We start from the raw sequence: 24,724 nt of genomic DNA on the forward strand, positions 1-24,724 counted from the left end.
GGGGTTGCTGAGAAATCTATTTTACTTGTTCCATAATACTGAAATTATTTGTAATCTTTCAGCTGTTAATTGTAGTTCAGAGAAAAAGACTAAAAAGAACCTCAAGGACTATTCTCAGAAGCTTGCAGCATGGATATTCAGTAGGTATGGACTTGCCTTAACTATCAGTTCAACTTGGCTTAGGTATTGGAGTGGAATTCATTTAATCCAAAAGTCTAAATGCTAGTTTTTCTTCTTAGAGGAGAAAGAAATAGGGAATCTCCAGAGGGAAGTTTAGGTGATTTATCTGGAGACAGATTCAACATCCTGTGAAGATGCCTATCTCTTTCCATAGACTACAGAGGAAGGCAGAAAAACTGGCTTAGACTAAATGACAAGCTTGGCAAATTTTACTTAGGAGAGAGGACAGACACTCCAGGTATAGGCAGGGACCGAGAGTCACCACTGTATGTCCTGTCCCATTAGCCCTTTACTCTGACATTGTATTGGTACTTGTCAGAATGAGTGAGGACATCTGAATTTGGGCTGCAATTTTTACAAATTACTGCAGAGAAGTCCTTGGGAAAGCTCTGATTTTCTACGGGTCAGTGGCAATTCTTGCCTGATCCTTCCAGAGGCAATGCAGAGCTAAGCTGTCCATAACCTTATGCTGTATCTAAACAGCACATTTCAGCCCCTGGGTAATAACAATAGCAGATGCTTATTATATTTAATTATTAACCATCAGCTCTTTGAACTTATCACCTTAGTCTCTCAGCACCTGCATGATGGATGGCAAAATTCCCATAATTTCTGGTTCCATCAGTCAGTAAGTAAAAGGTGAGCATCTGCTAGCGCTCACCAGTCCCTCAGGATATATACAAGTATCATTATGATTGTTACTAATGGTGTTTTACATGAAATGAGTTAGGGTGAAAAAGGCATGCTAGGTTATTTTACACATATACAATGTCAGAGTATTTATTGCCCTGCATATGGCAACTTTTAAATATAAATAGATAATAACAGTAGATCATTTATTATTACATTTAATATTTATGCAGTGACATAAATTTACATGTCCTTTTAAATGCTTTTGCATTTTAGACTGGCTCAAAACCTGAGGTACACTTGCATCCTGGTTTAAGAAAGAGAAAGGAAGGAAAGGTAGGGAACCTGTGTGGAAGCTGTACTATACCCTCCTGTCACTACATTTAGAGTTATGCCCTCACCACACAGTGAAGGAAATCCTATTTGAAAGTGGAAACAAAGAAGCCAGGTTCTCACAATGCCATACAAAAGCTGGTAAATTCTGCTCAGGGCACTGCGAAACAAAACATGGACTGCCTTCAGGACTTGGGCCGCTAATATGCCTGTATTAGCATCACCACTTTACTGCATTTATCTCTTCAGGTTGAAATGCCAGTAACCTCCTCTCCTGTACCACAAAGAAGAGTTTGGAAGGAATTTACAGCAGTAGCCAAAGAGCCTCTCACAGCTCAGCCACAGGGGAAAGTTGGTTCTTATGTACAATGCATTATCAACTTTATCATTTAAAATCTGACTTTTTTGCAAAACACTTTTTATAAAGTAGGCCAGAATAATGAAGCAGTTAGCATCAGTGTCTTCTGGGATGCTTTCAAGCGATTACCGCCATGTTCTCTCCTAAGGCTACCCCCCTAAAGAGAAGGTACTGCTTCTGGGAGAATATCATATTCCCTTGACTCATGCATGATGTGAAAATTATCTGGAAAGTCATATTCGTTATGTCTCACAGGACTCAGTAATGAAGCTTGGAATTCATGTGACTGGGGAAAAGGTCGGTGTAATGGCATACTGATATACCAAAGATGTGTTCCCCGAATTTGGTGATTCGTGAGGAGTCTCCCATCATGCTAAAATAGGAATAAAACTGTCACTTAAAATTTGAACAGTAATCCTTAAATATTCCACATAAGTCATTGCTGGGTACAGAACAGAACTGTGCAGTCTATTCCCATTCACACATGTACAAACACATTCACACAGAGATCAAAACTGAAAGTAAACTACTGGTATGAAAAAGTGCAATATTAGGAAAACAATTCACCGGACTTGTTCCTCTTACAGTAAGGGTGTAAATGCATGCAACCTCTATGACTGTCTACCAGATATGCAGATACATGTATGTACAATCCATATTGAAACTGGCATTATTAGCAAATAACATGTTTTAACAAGAAGCTTGAATATGTAGATTGGTAAACATATGGATAGTCATGGAACGTCTGAAACATACAGAAACATCCAGAAACATACAAAAAAAAAAAGTGTTTTTACTATGTGTTAATTTGCAAACATTTTAAGTGATACAACTGTATCAAAATCACATTTTGTGATTTTTTATATCCACCATAATCAAAATTGTTAAAAATTCCCCAAAATGAGGAGATAGTGTATGTGTTTCTTCAAGTGTTGAGATGTTTGGAAGCCAGTTAATAAAATAACCTAGGTAAGGACCTTCTTCAAAGAGGTTAAAAGGACTTCTCTGTATTTGTGAGACTCACTTTCCCTGTTGTTGTTTTTTGCTTGTTTTTCTGTTGTTTGTTTGTTTGTTTGTTTTGTGCCAGGTTTTTTCCTGTAATTTCGGGAACACCTGAATGACTCCAAGTGTAGTCCCGATCTGCCATTGAGGGACACCTGAATGAGGCAGACACCCTTTTGCAGAATACCGTCCATAAGTTTCCCTGACTGCGAAACTTCTTCTGTTCTGTGCATTGTTAAATGCAAATTTCTACATCTCTCGTAAGTTTTTTACTCCATCTGCTGAAAGAGAAAAAGAGGATGCTTCAAAGCCACCAGTAGCATTTTAGAAGGTGCCTAATAGTTACAGATCAATTGACTATGTGGCAATATTTCAGGTTATGACATAGTCTTTCATTGTGGTTTAACCCAGCAGGCAGCTAAGCACCACACAGCAGTTTGCTCACCCTCACTGGGATAGGGGAGAGAATCCAGAAAAAAAAAAAAAAAAAAAAAAAAAAAGTAAAAGAAATTAGGACAGTTTAATGGGACAGAAAAGGAAGATAAATATAATGATAATAATGATAACAGTAATAATAATAATATGTACAAAGAAAGTGATGTACAATGCAATTTCTCACCTCCTGCTGACCAATGCCCAGCCTGTTCCTGAGCAGTGGTCCCCCGCACACTCTGGCCAGACACCGCGTACAATTGTTTAGCATAATACCACATGGTATGGAATGTCCCTTTGGGCAGTCTGGATCACCTGTTCTGGCTGCCCTCCTAGCTCCTTGTGCACCTTCAGCCTCCTTGCTGGCAGGGCAGCACAAGAAGTTGAAAAGTGCTTACTTAGTGTAAGCACTTCTCTGCAGCAACTAAAACATCAGTATGTTATTAAAGTTATTCTCACCCTAAGCCCAAAACACAGCACCATACCAGGTACTATGAGGAAAATTAACTCTGTCCTAGACAAAACCAGGACATCTTTCAAAAGTAATTTGACAGCAATATATATGTATATTATGAATGTCCAGAGCAAGACAGGCAATTAAAATAGTGATTTTAACACAGTAGTGAAAGTATGTGTCAGAGATCCTCTGGATACATGATAGGATTCATTTCTTTAGATATAACTTCTGAAGCTTCAAAAGGTGTTCATGTGCTCTCATCATTTAACCCACATTGCAACCTACTTTGGAAATCCCTTATAAATTATTATATACTGGAAAAACCCTGACAAATATCTATGTAATAAAGCCATCCAGATTTTAATTATTTTTATTTTATACAGTAGAAGTAATATCAATATTTCATTCATATTCATTTTGATCAGTTAGATATCATAAAATCAAAAGTGAAAAAATGTTTTTTTCTTTAGTATTTGCCTTCTTTGTACAAGAAGCTGAATGCCAGGGTTTGTGTTTGGATTCTATAACATGGCCCATACGTTTTAAAATCCCAAATCTGGGAGCTTTCAGAACATTCCAATGTTCTTGTTTTAATTTTCCTGTGTTGCTCAGTTCTCTGAGGATCCCCAAGCCATACAAATGTAATTTCAAAATAAGTGACAGTAAATCTAAATTTTTTTCACACTAGAGTTTATGCCAGTAGATAAAGGAGACTATCCAAGGGTATATGGATAGATTTGCAGCCTGAAATTTAATGGATTTTTTTACAGTGTCTGACTGCATGATTTAGAAGTATCATTTTTTTCCAGCAGTTTTTCTACCCATCTTTCCCTGCTAATGCTTAGTCAGAGAGTTCATAGTGTTTAATTGAAAATGGAGTGACAAGTCTTTACAGCTTGATCGAAAACCAAGAGTCAATGAGAAGACATCCATTGACTTCACTCAGCTTTAGAAAGCTCTATCAAAATCTTGATGTGTATTCAACGTATATTTATTGACATCATTTAAAATTCCTTCCCATCTCCCGTTATCACACAGTCTTATCTAGACATAGAAATGGAGAGCTTCAGCCATTCTTGTCTAAGAAACTAAGCTTATTTTCCCTTGTTTTTTGCTAATCTTATTTTTAGAAAAGTAATTACATTATGGCAATAAACATTCGCCTTTATTAAAAGTAAAATCTCTTAGACTTATTAAAAGTAGGACCACAGAGTAGAGCACTACATGATCCCTGGTACAAGAATTGAAATGAGGTTCTTTTCTAGCCAGCTGCTGTACCTGCTTGTCTTCTCCCACAGTTAGCAGCCTGGGAACATCACTGCAGTTACACTGCTAGCATGTTCAGTAGTTCACCATTAAACTGCAGAACTTCCAATATTTATTCGTAACATCTGCATCCAAGAACTAAAACAAAAATAGAGAAGTGATCCTAACTATTTATGATTGTTTTGGTGTGCAGGATCAGACTGAAGGGTTAACTGAGGACAAAATCTGCATCTTATCCGTATTATTTGTCCTGCAAAGCAGCTCTTAGGCACCTGTAGTTGGTGCTGCTTAAGCAAAAATAGTCCATGTTTCAACACAAAGTCCTATCATGCTTGCTTACTGCATACATTACCACATTTGAGCTCAAGGAAACACAACACTTCCCCAGTTTTTGGTCTTTTAGAAGACAATTCTGCTCCAAGGTGTGATGGTTTCACTTTGGACTCTGCTTCTACACAGTGTTGGATATCTGCATAATGACATTCCTCCCAGTCAGTATCAAAGGCAGGTTTTATAGCCAGATATCACCACTGACCACCCATCAGATCAGTTGATGATATCACAGCATACATTTCCAGCAATTCCAGGTAGCATTGTCCTCTTAGTTGCTGATCCATGCACCCAGGCTCAATATGTCAGTTGTTTGTATGCTCCTGTTCATTATGGCTTATCACATTCAGACCCTGTCTGCATTGTATTTGACTTTTCAACAAGGCAAAGCTGTGGCAATCATGTGCCAGGCCTCTGCCTACCTGATAAGCTAGCTGATTGCTGAAAACATCTATCTACCTGGACTTCATGGCTCTATCTATATACAAGCACTGCCAAGCCCCTGCTGCTATCTAGTCAAGGCACGCAAGCATTAGACGTGAGAATAGTCAAAAACAGATGAACTAAAAGTCATAGGCAGTGGAAAAGTTATCAGTAGTGATTTTTAATATCCTTCTGATATGAAAAAAGGTTTAAATGAGAACATGACATGGATGGAGAAAGATAAGTGGGTTTGTTAGAGGCAAAGGAAGGGAAAGGTTGTAAAATGAAGAGAATGAAGCCAGATCTCCCTCTGTTTATGACAAAATAATTTCCATTCAAATCTTCATGGCAGTCAGGTGAAGTCCAAGCTGACTGGAAAAGGGGAAACATCACTTCCATTTTTAAAAAGGGTAGAAAGACCCAGGGTACTACAGACTGTTGATCCTCACTTCTGTGCCTGGCAAGATCATGGAAAAGATTCTTCTGAAAGCAATGTTAAGGTACATGCAGGACAAGGAGGTGATCTGAGACAGCCACCATGGCTCCACAAAGGGCAAATCCTGCCTGAAAATCTGGTGGCCTTCTGTGATGGCGTGTCTATATCAGTCGACAAGGGGAGACTGACTGGTCATCTACCTGGACTTCTGTAAGGACTTTGACACAGTCCCATGCAACATCCTTATCTCTAAATTTGAGAAAGTAGGATTTGAAAGGTGAACTGTTCTGTGGATAAGGAATTGGCTCGATGGCTGCATTCCATGATTCACAGGGAGATCTCTGCTTCACCATTTGAGGACTGACAGAAATTGAAAGTCCCATCATCCCATTTTCAAACAGTAAAGCTAGCTGAAAATAAGACCCCACCAAAAATAAATAAAATATTCCAAATTCATTAAAAATGCTAGCCTTCCCTTCCCTTCCCTTCCCTTCCCTTCCCTTCCCTTCCCTTCCCTTCCCTTCCCTTCCCTTCCCTTCCCTTCCCTTCCCTTCCCTTCCCTTCCCTTCCCTTTTTAATAACAGTTGTGGCACTTTACATTAAAGCACTACAACTACCAAGATTCTTCACACACAAATAGTTGCACTGGGCTCAGCTGCTAGGGAGTTTTGCAGAAAGAAAAGGTGTTCTTGAGAGGATTCTGGTCTACTGTTAATGGTTAAATGGTTAATACCATTGCAGATGTGGCTTCCTGTGCATCATTTCAGAGTGAGAAGAGGAGAGGGGAGGGGAGGGGAGGGGAGGAGGAACTATATATTTGTGTACTAATGTAAACACAGTAGTTCATTGCCTTTTGACACTTCTGTGGGTTCTTCTAATGCAAAACCCTGTAAGCATCTTAGCAGCTAGAATGAAATAAATGGATGTTTTCCTGATTTTATTTATGTCTACAGTAGAACCTCACTAATTCATACCATTGCATGGGAAGACACATTGTAAATGACAGAGTAAATGAACACTTTTTGGATCAGAGTCATTTATAGTCATTTATTTCCTAATTGCCATTTGTTTTCAGCTATTTGTGGTAATAAATCATATTGCTATCACTATTGCTACTGTCTATTAGTTATATTAGCACTGTTGCTACCTCAGTAAAATTCAGTCCTTTAAAAAATATATCAGTATTCTAGTTAAATGAATATCTTGTTGGTGCCTAGAAACAGAGAAGGACTAATTAGTGAAGGAATCCTTTATAGTGCTTAGGTATTTTAACAAAGTCATTAGGAAAATGAATATTCAAAAGTATGCTGGTCAGATGGCAAACATACTAATAAATGCTTCAGAGCATGGTGTACATGTATAATCTAATATCATATTAATAATATTATGTCTGAATAGATCTTATTAAATCTTTATTGGAATAAAAGAAAGGGATAGATATTATCTTAGGCTGAAAGTGTATTTCAAAACACAATTTATTTTAGGCTCTTCCTACTCACATGCCAGCACCCATACATGTACACATTCAGTGTTACAATGTTTTCCACTTTGATCAATAGCTAGCACATCCAGTAGAAAAATTTTGAAGTTTTGCAAAAATATTTTCAGTCATTGAGTTAGAAAAGTATTCAAACCTGGCTTATTTTTAATTTCTGACCTTTGTGTAATCAGAAATAAGTTGTTTTACTCAATGATTACAATCTTCACACCCAAATTTGTACCCATCTCCACCTTTCTATGGAGCAGAAATAGCAGAAAACACTGCCAATCCTCCAAACTATTTTGAGTGGTATGACTGATACAAGAATAAGCTCATGTTGACTCTTAGAGTGCCTCCAGATAGCTGTATAGCCCATATTCAGAATATTTCCATGGAACCCGCTCTTCCATGATTTTTACTCCAGGCTACCACTTTTGTAACAGCCTGAAGAATCTAGCGTGTGTTTTCTGTTAAATTCACAGCTCATCTTATTAGTGCAAGTCAAATTAATGGTGGTTTAAGATAATATGTTGTGATTTTGGCTGCGATGGAGTTAAGTTTCTTCATAGGAACTCACACATTGCTGTGTTGTGGATTTTTGATGAAAATAGTGTTGATAACACACCTATGTTTTAGTTGCAGAGCAGTGATTGCACAGAGCCAAGGACATTTCAGCTTCTCACCCCACCCTGCCAGCGAGAAAGCTGGGGTTAACAGGGAGCTGGGAGGGGACACAGCCAGGACAGCTGACCCAGACTGGCCAAAGGGATAGCCCATACCATATGGCATCATCCTCAGCAATAACAGCTGAACTAAAAAGAGGGGACATTTGGAATGATGGCATTTATCTTCTCAACAAACTGTTATGCATCATGAGCCCTGCTTTCCTAGGAGTGGCTGAACATCTGTCTGCTGAAGGGAAGGAGCATATGAATTCCTTGTTTTGCTTTGCTTGCGCTCATGGCTTTTTTTTAACTGAGTAAACTGTCCTTGTCTTATCCCATGAGTTCTCACACTTTTACCTTTCTGATTCTTTCCCCAGTCCCACCTGGGGAGAGTGAGCAAGCAGCTGTGTGGTACTGAGCTGCCTGCCAGTGTTAATTTGCAACATAGGTACACCTGTAACTTGGGATGGCTTAGGAAATGGTAGATATTTGCCATTTTAACCTCTCCAATGTGGACAGTAGCCTCTGGCAAAAGAGCAAAGGCTATATTTGAGGGCAATAATTTCTTTGTTATTTCACTGTGAATCACCAATGGTCACATGAAGGCACACTTTGATGTACAGAAATCCAGAAAATCTTTTACTTAGGTTTCTAGATTAGTTAAAATAAATACAACTGTTCTTTATGCTTGAATATTTTATCAATTTTATATGTTCTATTAAATATTCTAAGGGCTCTTGAAGTCTGAAGAATCTTTGAGGAAAGCATCTTCTTCAACACATGCTATGTTTTTCTTCCAGACAACACAGATGAAAGTAAGTCTGTAAAGAGTGTTTTGTACGTTCAATAATAAGAAATAAAAATTTCACCTCAGGGATAAAAATTTAGTTTCAGTTTGAAATCAGTCCACGTTAATATTTACAGTTTCTGGGTGAACCTCAACAAATTTCCAGAAATTAGATTTATTTTCAAACTTATTACATACAGAAGTCAAGATTTTGCCTGAGTGAAGAATACATAAACTCCAACCATGGAGCTGAATTGCCAGCAAAAATTCTAGACTGCCCAGAGATAGTTACTGGCTATATTCAAACTATATTCCTTAGGGAGCTTATATAGTGCTTAAAGACCAAATGCCTAGCCCTAGATCAGTCTGTATACTTTATGTTAGTTTTACAAATCCAGCTAAAGAATTTAAAGTCAAAAGGAGAATAATAAAATAAAATAAAATCTTGTCAATTCCTGCACATTAAAGTCCATTATATATACATGTAATTACTTGTTATTATATTGACTGTAATTACTTGCATTTGACTAAAACTTGAATTCTGTCTAAAACATATAATCTAAAAAGATGTGCACTCAATCTTAATTTAGCAACATCTACAGGTGGAGAATATGCTTGGCAGTTTGCTCCCATAATTAATCACTTTCACTATACTTCTCTTTAGCATCTGCCTGGCTCTAACTTCCAACCACTGGTTCTTGTTATGCATCTCCTTGCTGGACCCCATGTTTTCTCCCTAAAAAGAGAGTTATCCAGTCTAAGTCCTTTGTCTCTTCAGTGATAGGCAAATAGTGGAAGCTCCTTAAAAATAAATGGTAGGGAATTTTCTGGTTTTAAAATCAATATATATATAGGATCTTCCTAAGCCCTTGCTGTTTTTTCAAGCTGTCTAGTAACATCTAGCTTCCTCAGTGCATGTCAGCTGCCTACTAGTCATCTTATACATCCCAGAATCATATCAGAGCTCTTTTAAGTGGCACTGCCCTTGGGAACTGGGAACTCATATTCTGCTCCAAGATTATGAGGCCTTTTTGGCCTCCAAGATTTAATTTTTAAAGCAAATTTCAGCTGTTTTGTCTGTTTCAATATAATAATAATGATGTGCACAGTTTACCAGCCTAGCTAGACTGACTGGCTGGTCTTACTATTGACCTCATCCCACTCTTTTTTGGATTTTTCACACTAATATAGTAGTATACCATTTCCAAAGGCATATTACATGCTGTCAGTTTTATTTCCAGATGTGTTAGTCATCTAGTTTAAACCATATGTTATTGACACTGTATATTGCTGCATAGTTCTTTAGTTAGATACAAGGATGTATTCACTTATTATCAGTCTAAAAATCTGTATTTACTGTTTTCAAACAGTTATAATGCTATCACACAAATCAAATTACTCTGATGAGGCCTATTATCTAAAAAAGAAAAAAAATGTTGACTACCATTAATTATGCCCCTAGCTTTTAATACTTTATAAACTGAGTCTTTACTCACCTTTTCCATTATTTGCCTGCAACTGATAACAGATTAATTTTACATTCACACAATACCAACAACCGCAGATATTTGGAACCTTCCAAGGACTCCTATATTTAATAAATATTAATACTGTGAGCCCAGAGATTCCCTCAGATATTTTTTCTCAAGCATTTTTGACTGTCAGATGTGCAGACATCTTTAAAATATTCCTTGGCAACTAATGATCCATAAATACTTCATTCAGCTCTATAATACTGTTTTGTTGCAAACAAACACTTGTACGTGTTGAATACTTATGTCATCTCTGTCTCCCTATTAATAATGTTGTCATTTCCTGTTAAAAGTAGAGCAGCAGTAGAATATGTGTTTGTTTCTTTCTCTTGAATAAATTATTTCTTTTTCTTCTTCTGTGTTTTTCTCCCGTGTTCCTTATATATTTTATCCTTATATATTTTAAACTTTGATTGTTATTTTATAATAGGAAGTTTTTTCTTCATTGTCTTCAGCTTCTCTTATTAATCTTCCCTATACATTTTCACACCTTTCTGTTTAATATCTTTTCTTCTAGACTGTAATTTATTTAGAAAATATAAAAAGATAATATAGATTTGGCTTTCATATTAGCCAGAGATAATTAGTATAATGAAAGGAAGTGACAATCACTTTGTAGGACTCATTCTGTGTAGTTCCAGCTGGGAGTAATGATCAATGATAGGAGAAAAGGTATAGAGACAAGAAGTATTTGTCTGCTTTATTTGTTTTCTTTCCATGCAGACTTTTCTCTGAGTCCAGGAGAGAACTTTACATGCTGCCAGTGTCCTCTGGGGCTGGGGAATCTTTGGGGCTTTGAATCTTTCAGGTCCCAGTAGACCTAGATTAACTTCCCAAATCTAACACAGTTCTTCCTTGGGTTCCCAAACTGTAATTTTCTAACATCAAAACCTAATCGAGTTCTTAATTTGCAGGCCAAACTTTTTTACGGCACAACTGTATTCTATCAGAATTCAGAAGCCTGAAGGACATCTCCACAAAAAATCTGTAGTCTACACACTTGGAAAAATCATCAGTCTTTCTCTTCATCTGTATGCAGTGGAAATCTAGACTGAGCCACTCAGATTACGTCCATTACAGCAGGGTATTTTTAATTTTCCACTTAATTGGAAATCACACAGTAATGACAGTTAAATTCTTTGCAAGTGTCTTCTCTTAGGAACAATAAGAGATCTCAAAGCAGTCCACTACTAGTAGAACTATGATAAGGCAATTCAAACAGCTAAAAATATCCAATTGTCTTTGATTTGCTGCTTTTTTTGGTAGAAAAACATTTTCCTCATTCAACAGATGCTGAAGACAATAGTAATAATGCATTCCATTACATTTCATGATTTCTGCTTGTGGACATCGTTCCTTCTTTGTTCAAGAGTTCAAGAATCACCACAAGCTTCTGAATAAATATTCACTTTCACTACAGCTGATTTATAGATCTCTCCTCTACAACATCTGTCTACATACTCATCTAATTTACTAAATTTGAGGATTGTAGATCACCAGAGAAAGTTTTGCCTAAAACCCAAAAGTGCTAAAATACTTTAAAAGAATCATAAATTGATGTCTTCATGAAGTTGCATAAAATATAAAACCTCTATGTGGATAATACTTCATAGGAACTACATTACTATATTCTGACTGTGTGCATAAATTATTACTGGAGTATGACTGATAATCTCTAATCATACAACTATCCTATTTTATTCTTGTCATTTGCTACTGTTATTCAATCCCTGCCTGCCACATCCTTCCTGTTTTTGATAGGTTCTACTTTGAGGTTACAAAAAAGGCAGAAATAGGTTTCTACTGCAAACACCGCAAACTCAGAACATCAGCAGGATTTCTAATCTGAGGGCATGTCACGGAAGTGTAGAACACTGGGTGAAATGTGTATAATATAGGGTAAGAAAATCTCCATATACCATCCCTGAATTTAGAAAACTGAAGGATCCCAACAAGAAACAGACTTAAATTACTAGAGTTGTAAGATTTTCCATACCTGTGACTGTTCAAGTGCTTCTCAAATGAGTGTTCCATTAATATTATCCCCAATCTGAGTCTACAGGATGTGGGAATATTTTAGTGCCCATATTTAAATTTAATAGACAGAGTTTTGTAATTATTCTGCATTGGGACTGGGAAGCAATTATAGTTCCATGTGGTGAATTTCCTTTTTAGACATCGTTACCATGGCATACGTAAGCCAAGGTATTTTCATACTGTAGTTTCAAGTTTTTTGAAAGTCTTAGAATTTCATTAACACTGACAAGAATTAGATATAAACCTTGGTGGGAATATCAGAGAGCTCCAGAGATGACTTGCTAAGCAAAGCATTTTATATAATAATAGAAATGTTTTATATAACAATAGAAACAAATTCACAAAAAGACTCCTATGCAATGTAAAGCAATAACTTTCTTTCAGCAGCTCCATTAGCAACAAGTGAGCCAACTGATGTCTTTTTGAACTCCCATTAGGAGTGCAAGGGGGAGTGTCAGGTTGAAAATGTCAGCAACATACATGAGCTGAAAGTACTAAGATAAACCCTGCCTTTTAGAGACCCAATTAGGCAGCAGCGAGAAAGGTACCTAAGAATCTTTTACTTTTGTAGTTTTGTGTCCCATAACCTGGTTCCCCACCTTTGACAGCAATCTGTCGTATTTTATGCCTTATAAAAATTGTAAGCACCTTGGGGCACAAATAACTCAGTGTAATTTGACTATAAAGCACTATTCTTTCCTCCTAAGGCACTGAATGAATAATATATGATAATTTATAAAGAAGGTATTTGCAAGTCAGAAGGGTTGACAGCAGGCCAGTGAACTAAAAAAAAAAAAAAAAAAAAAAAAAGGTTCTTTTAAAAAAAACCTTTTTTTTAAACCAAGCTGGTTTTAGCGGCCAAGACACATTTTTTGTTTTTAAGTATGCTGTGTGAGAATGTTATCCCTTACCAAAGTACTTCCTCCTAAGCTGGGGTAGCATCTGAGCATACTGTGAGCTTTATGAACACTGTGTAGAGCACAGCTAGGCTAACTGGGCCAGTGAGTGTAGGTCATCCTTCACAGCGATATCTAAAGCTGCAGGAGTGGAAAGAAAACAGAAATAACAGAATGGCACCAAATCGTTTGCCTTATTTTTACTAGAAGAAATGGTTACACTGTTAGTGTGATGTGTATTTTAAACATTCCTAAAGTACTTATTTATCAAATCTGTGTTGAAAACCATATTCTAAATATATTTACACAGCACTGCATCAACATTAACATGCTCCTGTCAGACTGTCTTCCCAGTCTTCAGACAATATGTCACCAGAAAACTTTTTTTCTTTTTTTTTTTCTTTTTTTTTTTTTTTTAACATATGACAAGAGCAAGTTCCCATATTTCCATTCAGAAAGCATAAGATTTGTTGCAGAGGTCATGTGTGGAGTTCATGATTGAAATCTCACATGCATCCAGAAAGCATTTCCCATAGAGCTGATGAGTCATGTGAAGGGGCCATTTGTCCTGCATTTTCGGACATCTAATACCCTAGTCAGAGTTATAAATTTTGATTGTAAGTACTTTAGAGCAAAAATCTGTCATTATAATTTGATCAGAAAGCACCATTCTTTCCTAAGGCTAGGTGTGAATAATATATGACAATTCAAAAAGGAGCTGTTTGCTACTGTTACTGCTCCTGCAAAATGTCTAGATTCTCAGACAAATGGCCAAAGTATTTTTACTGCACTCAGGTTATATTTGTAGGTGCAAAAGGAGGACCTGTTCTCTGAAATCCAAACTTATGATAACTGCCAACTTCAAAAAAGCAAACAAACTAAAAAGGCTTTAAAAGAAAAAAAAAAAAAAAAAAAAAAAAAAAAAAAGCAAAACAGAAAACAAAATCTTATTAGATGAATCTATTAAAAATAGTAGATTAATTGCTTCAGTTTCTTCAGTTTTCATATTTCTTCAGTGTGAATCACCCCATTATTTAAAAGTACACTGCCATAATCAGGCATGAAGATGTGTTGTTGGAATGTTTCTATAATACACCATAATTGCTGTAACTTGAAGATATTGGTAGAAATTGGTTACTGGAACATTGTGTCTGTATGGGTCTGTATGTATGTGTGTCTTCCAAATCATTGCTCTTTTTTAGAGCTATTAATTATTGTGATTAATTATGATAATGATTAATTAATCATTAGAAGTTATAATTATATAGTGTGGAATTGCAGACCACTGGAGATAAGGAGCAGTGCATGTTGGAATATACACAAAAATAGACACGAACAGACCCCAGACTGAGTAGGAAAAAATCATCAGCATTAACATCATTCTCTATCTGGCAAAGAGAAAAAAAAAAAAAAAAAAAAGGACATACTTCTTGTGAACTTTAAATACTGATTACAAATCTTAAAACTGTACTCTCTTATTTTTGCAGAGCAATGGAAATGCAACATCAGAGAAAGATAGATGTTTCTGTGTATCAGTTTTATTTGCTTTACTACATAACAACCATAACAACTGGATAATTTGGATTGTATGCGCTTATACCATTGCACTTGTATTAATAATTAATCTTTGATTAAACTGCTAAGGCTTTAATTTAAATTCTGACTTCATATAACAGGAGTGTTTCTTTAGCCCAAATAAATTGCATAGGTGTTTGGACTGGCTATTAAGTCTGGATGCACCAATGTTCACATCATCTCTGTTTATGAACAGCCCCTGTTTTCATTAGAAACATTCAGAAAGACTTGAATAACTTGTGTAATGCCTGGGGTTGTTTCATATGTTCTCAGAATTGGAAATATCAGTAATTGTATAAAACGTGAGAATAAAGAATTAGGATCCATTTCATGAAAAGGCTTCTTTATTTAACTTTCTTTTAGGAGTGGGCTGTAAGACCGCTCATTTTCTGCATGTTCAGGGTTTTCTCAAAATCTTTTTAAACCTGCCATCTAATCACTAAAAAATATTAAACCCATTGTTTCAAGACAAGTGAAAAGAAACAGTGGTGATTGATTTGCTTAAGAAAGTTCTCCGTAATCCACAAAGGACAGAGCTACCAGAGAAAAAGAGATGTCTATCTCCATGGATAAAAAGGAGGAGTATCTCTATTTATGCCTGAATATAATCTGTACCCAAGGTACCCAGAATTGCAGTGATCTGAATCAAACAAGTAGTAAGAAATAAGGATTGAAAAGCATTCCTACTTTTAGGTAAGACTTTAAGTGTGGGGCAGATATAGGAACTGAAAGTTACTATTTTGCCTTTAAAAAAAAAAAATGGTATTTTTGATTCAAAGCATTGCATAGACAGCTTCTTGTTGAAGCTGCAGTTGACAGCAGTAGCAGCAACAAAGGAACAAGGCTCGATGTACCAACCTGTGAGAAACACTCCGTAGCCAATAACTTAGGCTCAGGTGAGGATCTCAGTGAAGTAGTAATTTATTCGCAATTGCAATGGCGGGTGCCCCACAAGTAGGAGAGAGCGCATCTACCAGTTCCAAAACACAGTTTATATACTTTTTGATGACAGGACCCTCTCCTGTTTCCCCACTGAGTGGGTAATCCAGGTTCACAATCTATCTGATGCTTCACAAACAATGCATGGCCTTCAGTAGCCGACCTGTTAAATTTCAATTGCCTTTTGCCATTTTTACTGTTTGAAGTGGTAATGTTTCTTCACTTATCTGACTTGACTTAACACCGTGATTTTCACCTAATTGTCCTAAGGACTCTGGTTGTCTGCATTTTACAAGGTCGCCTGATTAAGCTTTCTTATCACTGTAAGCAGTATCTCAGTACCACATTCCTTCCCTCTAAACAATGTAACTCTGCAAAAGCAACATTTCTATTCCCACAAACCTTTTAAGTTCACATCCCTCTAGTTAAGTTAAATAATGGGACCTCTGAACTGGACTAAGAAGCATTTTCCAAGAGATGGCACACAGGCCTGCCCATCAATACGACTCATTGGCACAGCTAGCAAAATATGGAAAGAAAAAGTGGTGTGGCAAATGAACCTGCATGCACTAACACCAGCAGACTGAGAACCTATTGATTATTCAGACTATCGATGAATTCACTGTCAGGGGAATGTTTTAATATCATTCTTAGTGATATATTTCTGAAATGTGTTAATAAGCTGACAGCTTTCCTTCTTTCCTTAATAATTATTTCTCTGCTTCTTGTGATGATTTAAAAGTTGTGATTGGACAAATAAGGTAAATGTCCAGGGTAGGTGTTCAATATTCCTGGGCAGAAGCTTAAGGACAGTTGTTTGTCAACCAGAAAGCTTGTTGTTAATAGCAAGATGCTTAAAGTCTGTGTGCTTCATCATGCTGTAAGCTAATGAAAAAAAAAAAAAAAAAAAAAAAGTTTACATTTCAATTTCACAATCAGTGCGCAATAGCAGAAGATCAGAAGATTATTTAACAGTCTTATTAAAATTCTGTATTTTCACATATATATAACAAGCTGGAAAGTTCTGCATTTTGACTCAAATTTTCCACGCTGGGTTTCAGCCCAAAGGTGAATATTTTTAATTTATTTTCTTTTTGGTAAATGTGAGCAAAATCAGTTCATTTCCTTTACTTATACATGGATTTTTTTTTTTTTTTATGTTCTATATAAAGAAGGTAGATGTTTTATGTATGCAGAATGCAGCTGAACTTTAAAAGATGAAATTTACCAGGTCGATACAGAGGATTAGTCTCCCAGATAATTTGCAAAAAATAAATATTAACAAAACAAAAAGAGTAAAAATCTTCTAAAAACAATTATGCAATGTATTTCTTGATTACTTGTTGCAAAAGCTCACATTTTTTCTTTTAATTCTAACTTTGCCAGTTAGTTTACAATTATGTTGCTGTTTATCTGTATTCAGAATCAGATGCATGACACCGACCTTGCAATACTATATCTGCTTGATACCTCCTCAAGTTGAAGTCTTTTCTGGTTCATAATTACAGCAAGTACATTCCTAAGTAAACTGAATTCCAAGAGTAGTGTTAGTGTTCCTTCCTTCCTGAGAAAAGTAAATTTGAGATTTGGAAGGCTTCGCATCCATTAGAGAGCATTGGCAGCTCCTTCTGTGCAACACCATGGTCTTTCATCATAAGTAGAATTGTTAAATACCACAACATTGTGGATTCAGGAAATTGCAAGGAGAACATTTTTGGTTATTTGACAGTGCAGGTTGAACATTAGCATCTTATTCAAATGTGGAAGTAGGGAGTAAAAGAGATGATTCTCACCATCTTCCATAAGTGTAGAATTAAGATGTAGAGCAGAGCAGTGGCATCTGCAATTCTATGATTATTTTGTATCCTGTGGAGCACCGAAGTTTGACACTTAAAGTAAAAGCAGATGACTAACTGGCAGAGAGCAATATATCCAAGAACAACATATGTACTGGCTTGTCCAAAGTCACAAGGGGTGTTTGTGCCTGTATTCGGTTACCGTGGCAATGTTTTGGTAGCAAGGGGCTGCAGGGGTGGTCTCTGTGAGAAGAGTCCAGTAGCTGCCCCATGTTAGATTAAGAGCCAGCTCCAGACAACTCCAAAGGGACCTGCCACTGGCCAGAGCTCAGTGAGTGACATTGGTTGGGCTTCTGGTAGAGCAGAGTTAAGGTGGGGGAAAAAAAAAAAACACACTGTGCAACAGCAGCTAGGAGAGAGGAATGTGAACCAGCCCTTCAGCCCCCAAGGTCAGTGCAGCAGGAGAGCAGGAGGCACAGAGAAGCAGTTCCCCTGTGGCCTGTGGAGAGGCCCCTGGTGGAGCAGGCTGTCCCCCTGCAGCCCATGGGTCCCACATGGAGCAGATCTCCATGCTGCAGCCCGTGGAGGAGCCCCCGGTGGAGCAGGTGGATGTGGCCTGGAGGAGGCTGCGGCCCATGGAGAGCCCCTGCAGGAGCAGGCCCAGTGCTGGAGCTGCAGCCCATGGAGAGGAGCCCATGCAGAAGCAGGGAAGTCTGGAGGGAGCTGCTGCCTGTAGGGGACCCGTGCTGGAGCAGTTTGCTCCTGGGGGATGGACCCCGTGGTATGGAGCCATGTGGGAGCAGCTCTTGAAGAGCTGCTGCCTGTGGGCAACCCCCACAGGCTCAGTTTGGGAAGGACGGCATCCCATGGGAGCAAACTAAGATGGAGCAGGGTCAGAGAGTGAAGGAGTGAAGGAGTGGCAGACATGAAGCATCAGGGACTGACCACAGCCCCCATTCCCTGTTCCCTTGTGCCGCATACATACCAAGTATGTATTTAGACAGATAAAAACAAGGAAACAAGTTTTATGCTCAGAGAAGTCCATCAGAAAACATTATGTGTTTCAGTCAACGTTGCAGAACAAGTTTTAGGTTCTACTAGAAAATGCCTCACCACTTTTTCCAAAATTGTCCTGCCTCACTATTATCTGTTAATTCATTCTTGTACGTCTTCATTTCATTTACATAACACAGGCTTTGTCACAGTGTGAAGTTACCTAAAATAGTTATTATGTCTTTGGGAAAAAAAAAAAAAAAAAGAAAGAAAAAAAAAGTTGCAGAAAGAAAAGATTGCGAGCATTTAGATCTCCTACTGAGACAGAGATTTTATGTCTGGTTTCCTAAACATCCAAAGTGAGATGAGACTAAAGCAGCGGTGTTTTGAGACCTCCCTAATTTTGCCTGATGCCTTCCAACTTGGTTGCCGGATATCAACACTGAATGTGAACATACCCCAGTGGGTTTAATCACACTCACTGTCACCATTCTTGGCAGAAGTAGGCCAAAGCATTCATATCCTTGACTCTGTTTCTGACTTAATGATTTTTCCAACACTATGCATTATAAGCATAGTTTCAAAAGCGGATTCTAATTTTGCATACCTTAATTTCATGTTGTTCATGCAAGGGTCTGCAGGCAGATGCCCCAGGCTGAGTCTGTTTACAATTGTATGTGTGTATCTAGATAGATATAGATATAGATATAGATGATATAGATGATAGATATAGATATAGATATAGATATAGATATAGATATAGATATAGATATAGATATAGATATAGACAACCTAGGTGTATAATGCAAATAATCAAACCATAGTAACAATTCAGAAAAAGAGTATTTATTTTCCATTTCTTTTTTTCTATTTCTATTTCTTCTTGACTATTTCTAAAAGTAATTCTCTTTTCCAAGAAGTGAAGGATGTCTAACAATATTTGTCTTTCTCACAAAGGTAATCATAAGACTGAATTAATTAATGTTTGTAAAGTACTTTGAGATCTCTATATTATTGTGTCCTGCAAGTCCACTTCTCCTAGTGACTCAGTACTGCTAGAAGCTGCATCTCCTGCCAATTACCAACAGACAGAAAGCCAAAAACGCAATGGCTAGTATGGAGCCTGTACTGGGAAAGTTCAAACAAGAAAACCCATTGAAGTAAATAGTCCAAAGAGAGGAGGAGGAAAGGAGAGAAGACAAAACTGAGGACAAGGGAGGAGCTAAGTCCATCCTCTACCATCTTTCACTCTACAGTTGGACTACCACCTTTCTCCTCGTTTGCCCTTTCTCTCTGAGATTTACTAGGGCATTTAAATCACTTTCCTCAGAAAAATTTCAAGAGACTGGGGAGATGGGTAGAAGGCTATTAGTTAGAATCACCTTGTTAAAAAAGTGTTTAAACTTTTACAATTTAAAACCTGGCTTTGCCACTTGCTCACTGGAGGGCTTCGTTCTCTTTCCTAGTCTGTATTCACCTAAGCCAAACCTAAAGTTCACTGATATCAATGACAGTCTATCCCTTGATTATTGAGGATTAGAACTTATGTGCACTCTGTGGTATTGCTAAAACTAATTCACCGGTGTCTGTAGAACCCTCTGGAAAATAAAAATAAAAATTTCTATATAAAGAGAATATGGCATTACTGTTTCCTGGAGAACTGATTGAAGATTTGTTATTTGTTTTTTGTTGTTTTGTTTTGTTCGTTTGTTTGTTTTTGTCAACAAAGTGGCATGCAACTTAAATACCAGTGCGGGGCACTGTGCCAGTCCCAAGGCAGCAGAGGAAGAGTCATGATCTCATTTCAGTTAACAGAGTTTAGAATTAGTTTCATCAACAGTACCTTGACAAATGCAGTATTGTTTATGGACCACTGATTACATGTCCAACAATAGACAAGACAGGTAGTAAGACAGGGCTTATCCTTCTGCACATACTAATGAGGCTATTTTGCATGCAGCTCCCTGTGGCCAGCTGCTCTACTCAGATGGAGTCCCACAGGGACTCTTTGTGGGTACAGCCACAAACAGTGAGTTGCAAAATCACAGTTTAACTATCATATTTGCTGGAGAAAACCAGAAATGAGTACCAAAGTTAAAGGGTATACTGCACTGCCAGTGAGGAAGGACTCTACTTCCTCCTCTAATCTATAAATACAACAGGCTAACACTATGCTAGCTTTTGCCTAAAATCTAAGCATTCAACACTTTCGGTTAAAGGTATATGGTAGGGTGCATACAACCACTCCCAAAAAAACAATTTCAAAAGACTATTGAGACTGAAAAAATTTAGAGACCATGTCCACCTACCTGTGTCATTAGCAGGCAGCACAGCAGGGCCACAGCTCTATCTTAGCCAACAGACTAAACTCTTAAAAAAGTAACATTATCTCTGTCTCAGAACAGACGCTAGCACTGCATTTAACTGCTGCCACTGCTTGAAGCATCTCAAAGGCTGTCAAGAAGCAGACAGGGAAGGGCTGCTGCCTTCCCATTTGCCCAGGAAAGTGAGCAACATGAGTTTCCCTGCTGGTTTAGACTTGTCCAGAGCAAGGACAAGTGATCGTCACCTCCTCTAAATGCTTCAAACATTATAGCGTGGATTATTTGGCCTCAGCAGACTTCAGAAAGCCTTTGTCATCTGTCAGAAGTGGCTTCATGCTTCCCCACGTGCCAAGCAGTGCTGTTGTTTTGTAATGAACAGCTTCCATCAGAGCGCACAATTTCTCTTCCTGTCTGACTCTGCTGATCATTCTTGTAATTAAGTCTCTTTTGATTCTCTTTGGCAGTGCACCATCTGCACAAGAAGGCACACCTGGAAAGTGGTGTTCCTCTGGATTTGCTATCCTTGATTAAACCCTGTTTTAAAGCAGAGAACCTTAATCAAAAGAATTGCCTGACTGGAGATAGCTGTGCCTGTCTCACTTTTGTCACAGATTCCCTCTGAAGGCTGCAGGATTTGGATTTGCATAACAATTTCCCAAAAAGGGCCCGCTCTGGAGGGGCAATATATTCTGAAGATTTCACCCTTAGGAAAAAAATCCAATGGAATGAAATAAAGAGCGAAATAATAGGGTACCATAGAAATTACATAGATATCAATAGTAATTACTATAAAATCCTACAGAACTTATTAGAAAAATGCTTTGCTTTAGTAGTATCATTTTATAACTCACAGAAATCTCATTCCTGAATGAGTTTAAGAAAATGTAAAAGAAAATATTCACCTTTTAATGAAGGGCATTTTTAAAGTGATGCTAACCCCATTCATGTAGGAACTGGAGGTCAGTATGTTACCTTTCTCATACAAAACCAAGCAGCATGAGGAAGAAAAAAAAAAAAAAAAAAGAGAGGGATCATCCTTTATACTCAGCAGTCTTTGAGGCAGGGGGACTGATCAACAAACCTTTTATGGTGTTTATTCTTTGTTGAATCACACTCCAGAAGGAAGATCCATGTGGGGTCAGGTATATATATGAAAACACCCATGCACATATTCCAAACAGGTTCCAGTGCCTTGTTTCCAGTCCATTCCTGAACAAAAAACACACCTTATTGCCAGCGTAACACTAGCCCCATGCTGGTGCTCCTAGCTTATTACAAGTCTCTGATAGCTTCTGGTAGAGTGTAACAAAGCTCTGAGTCCCTGTACCTGTTAACAAAATGACAAGCTGCTTCCTGCCTCTGATCTCCCATCATGACCTCTGCACCACGTAGAAAAGACAAGAAACTTTATCTTTATAATATGAAAACTTTTTCCCTGGCCATTTACAGTACCAAAAGCAACTAGATGGATAGGTTGAGACAGGAGCCAACAGGTATAAAAATAAATACCGAAAAAAAAAAAAAAAAGAAAACTGAGATACAGTTTCTGAAGTGATCAAATTACAGAGGAAGGTGTTTTTCTTAGTATGCAAATAGTTGGTGCTAACCAGTTTTAGCTTCTTAACAGCAGTGATACAGCTTTAAAAAGCAACAATAAAAAATACTTAGTTTACTAAATAACACACTTTTTTATCCTTGATGAAAGGCTTATCACACAGATATCAAAGCAAGCCACCTAATGATACTAATTTCAAACCCTGCTGCTGTAATTTTTAGTACGTGTGAGACAAATTGCACTGGATTCCAAACAGTTAGTGGTACATTTAAAAGAGGAATAATACTGAAATGCCAATTTATTAGCTTCTGAAATATGTGTGAGAATTTTCATAAAATATCTAAGAACTGTAACACAGATAGCTTGGGCTGGGCAAGGCTTAGAAATAAAGGTAAGTACCTGAAAGACCTGTGACATTCTCAGTGGGAGTTATGCTATTTACATGGTTTGTAGTTCACTTTATAGCAGTGTGGGCTGCTCTTTATTTTTCCCACTTTGCATCCTTTTTCTGAAGTTACCTGTTCACTCAGCAAACAAGCTTCCACTGAAGCTTCCTTGACCTGATTTATATCTTAGAAAATGTACCTGTAACAAGCACAATTGAATTTTCAGCTCCCACTTTTACCTTTGACACTATTTCTTTTCTTCACCCTTTCCTGGCCTCAGCACATTCTTTCCCTTTCTAAGCTCACATAAGCAGAATGACATGCTCACTAACAAATGGCTTTTTCTAGTATCTTGCTTTTTTAGGAGAAAAGAAAGTAACTACAGATCAGTATGATCTGCTTATTAATACATGGCTGTTTCAAATATCTTTCCATAGACAAAAATACAGGCAAATATAGATCTCATGTTTTCACAGTACTGATTCACAGTTACTCTTTTTGTTCAGACCTGCATGAACTGGACTTATTTTTGAAATTTTTCACTGTTTCTCTCCCATCAAAACAATTTCTCTGGAAATAAGGAATTTCCTGGATCAAAGCAGTGGCATTGCTAGCACCACACTTTATAAACCTGCTGTGAAGTCACGTAGTAGTGAAATGACCAATTCCTTCTCCATGGTATCACCGCTGTGCAAATAACTGCAGCAGCGTCAGGACAACGTGTGGTGGGCACAATTATTAGCCACAGTTACCAGAAAATGTTTTGTGTGCCTATGGGTGTTGCAAAACTTTTATGCAAAATTATTTAAAAACTTGAAGAAAGAACTTCACACCATTTGGTTTACTTACAATAACAGTAATGCTTATAAATAGCTATCTGGAGCTTTTTGTTTGACTGGATACATTGCTAACTAGCAACCGTGAAAATAATCTTGTATACAAGAATATACCTGTGTATACAAGTCTGTATACACAGGTATATTATTGAAACATAAATAATACAGCTACCACACACATGATGGCATTATGAAGGCCTTGCACACACACAAAGCTACTAATAAGGCCCTTTACTGTGAGTTATTCTGAGATGCCTTCTTCATTCTCCCTAGCAGAGTGCTTCAGCCAGCAATAGGCGCTGTTAATGCCGGGCTTTGTGGTAAAAGGATACCTTCTTTACCCATTTAACAGCTATGTTTCCTAATGAAGTGTAATGATGCTGACCAGGAGACCTCAGGGAGCTAGTGATCCACATACCAGCTGATGTGAGCAGGCACAGGCCTCCTGCATGGCCTGCAGCTGTGCAGCACTGCACCAAGGCCTTGGCCTCAGGATCACCTCAGCAAGCACATGGTGACAAGCAGCAGCTCCCACATAAAAGTATGTTTTTACCCATGAGCTGGTAGTCTTAACTTCGTATACTTAACTTTAATAACTGATGGAACCGATCTAGAAAATACATTCACCAAATTATGGGTAATAACTCTGTTCACCTTAATGGAGTCAGCAAGGTCTCAATTCAGTTGCCAAGTGCACAGTGCCATCTGACATGTTCTGACAGAAGGTACCAGAGACATCCAAGTGAGGATAGCAGAAATAAGAAGATAGAATGTTTGTCACGGATTGGAAGCTATCTGGAGATCAGAGTATGCTGAGCCACTCCATACATTGCTCTTGTTATACAATTAGTTTGTGGAATAGATGCAAAGAACAAGAGGTATACAAGCACTAAAACAGTGTTCACCTGCACAGTTACGCGTTTGAAACAAACAGAAGTATTATTTTGGATCCCTTCAAAACAAGCACAAGTTTAAGAGGAAGTAGTTCAACATCATAGTTTTCCCTGTAAATTCGTTGGACATCATTTTTCTCTATTTCACTTCTCTTTTCCTAGCATGTTAATTCTCAACTTGAC

The sequence above is a fragment of the Netta rufina genome, assembly GCF_964035555.1.
Source record: "Netta rufina genome assembly, chromosome: 2".
NCBI lineage: Eukaryota > Metazoa > Chordata > Aves > Anseriformes > Anatidae > Netta > Netta rufina.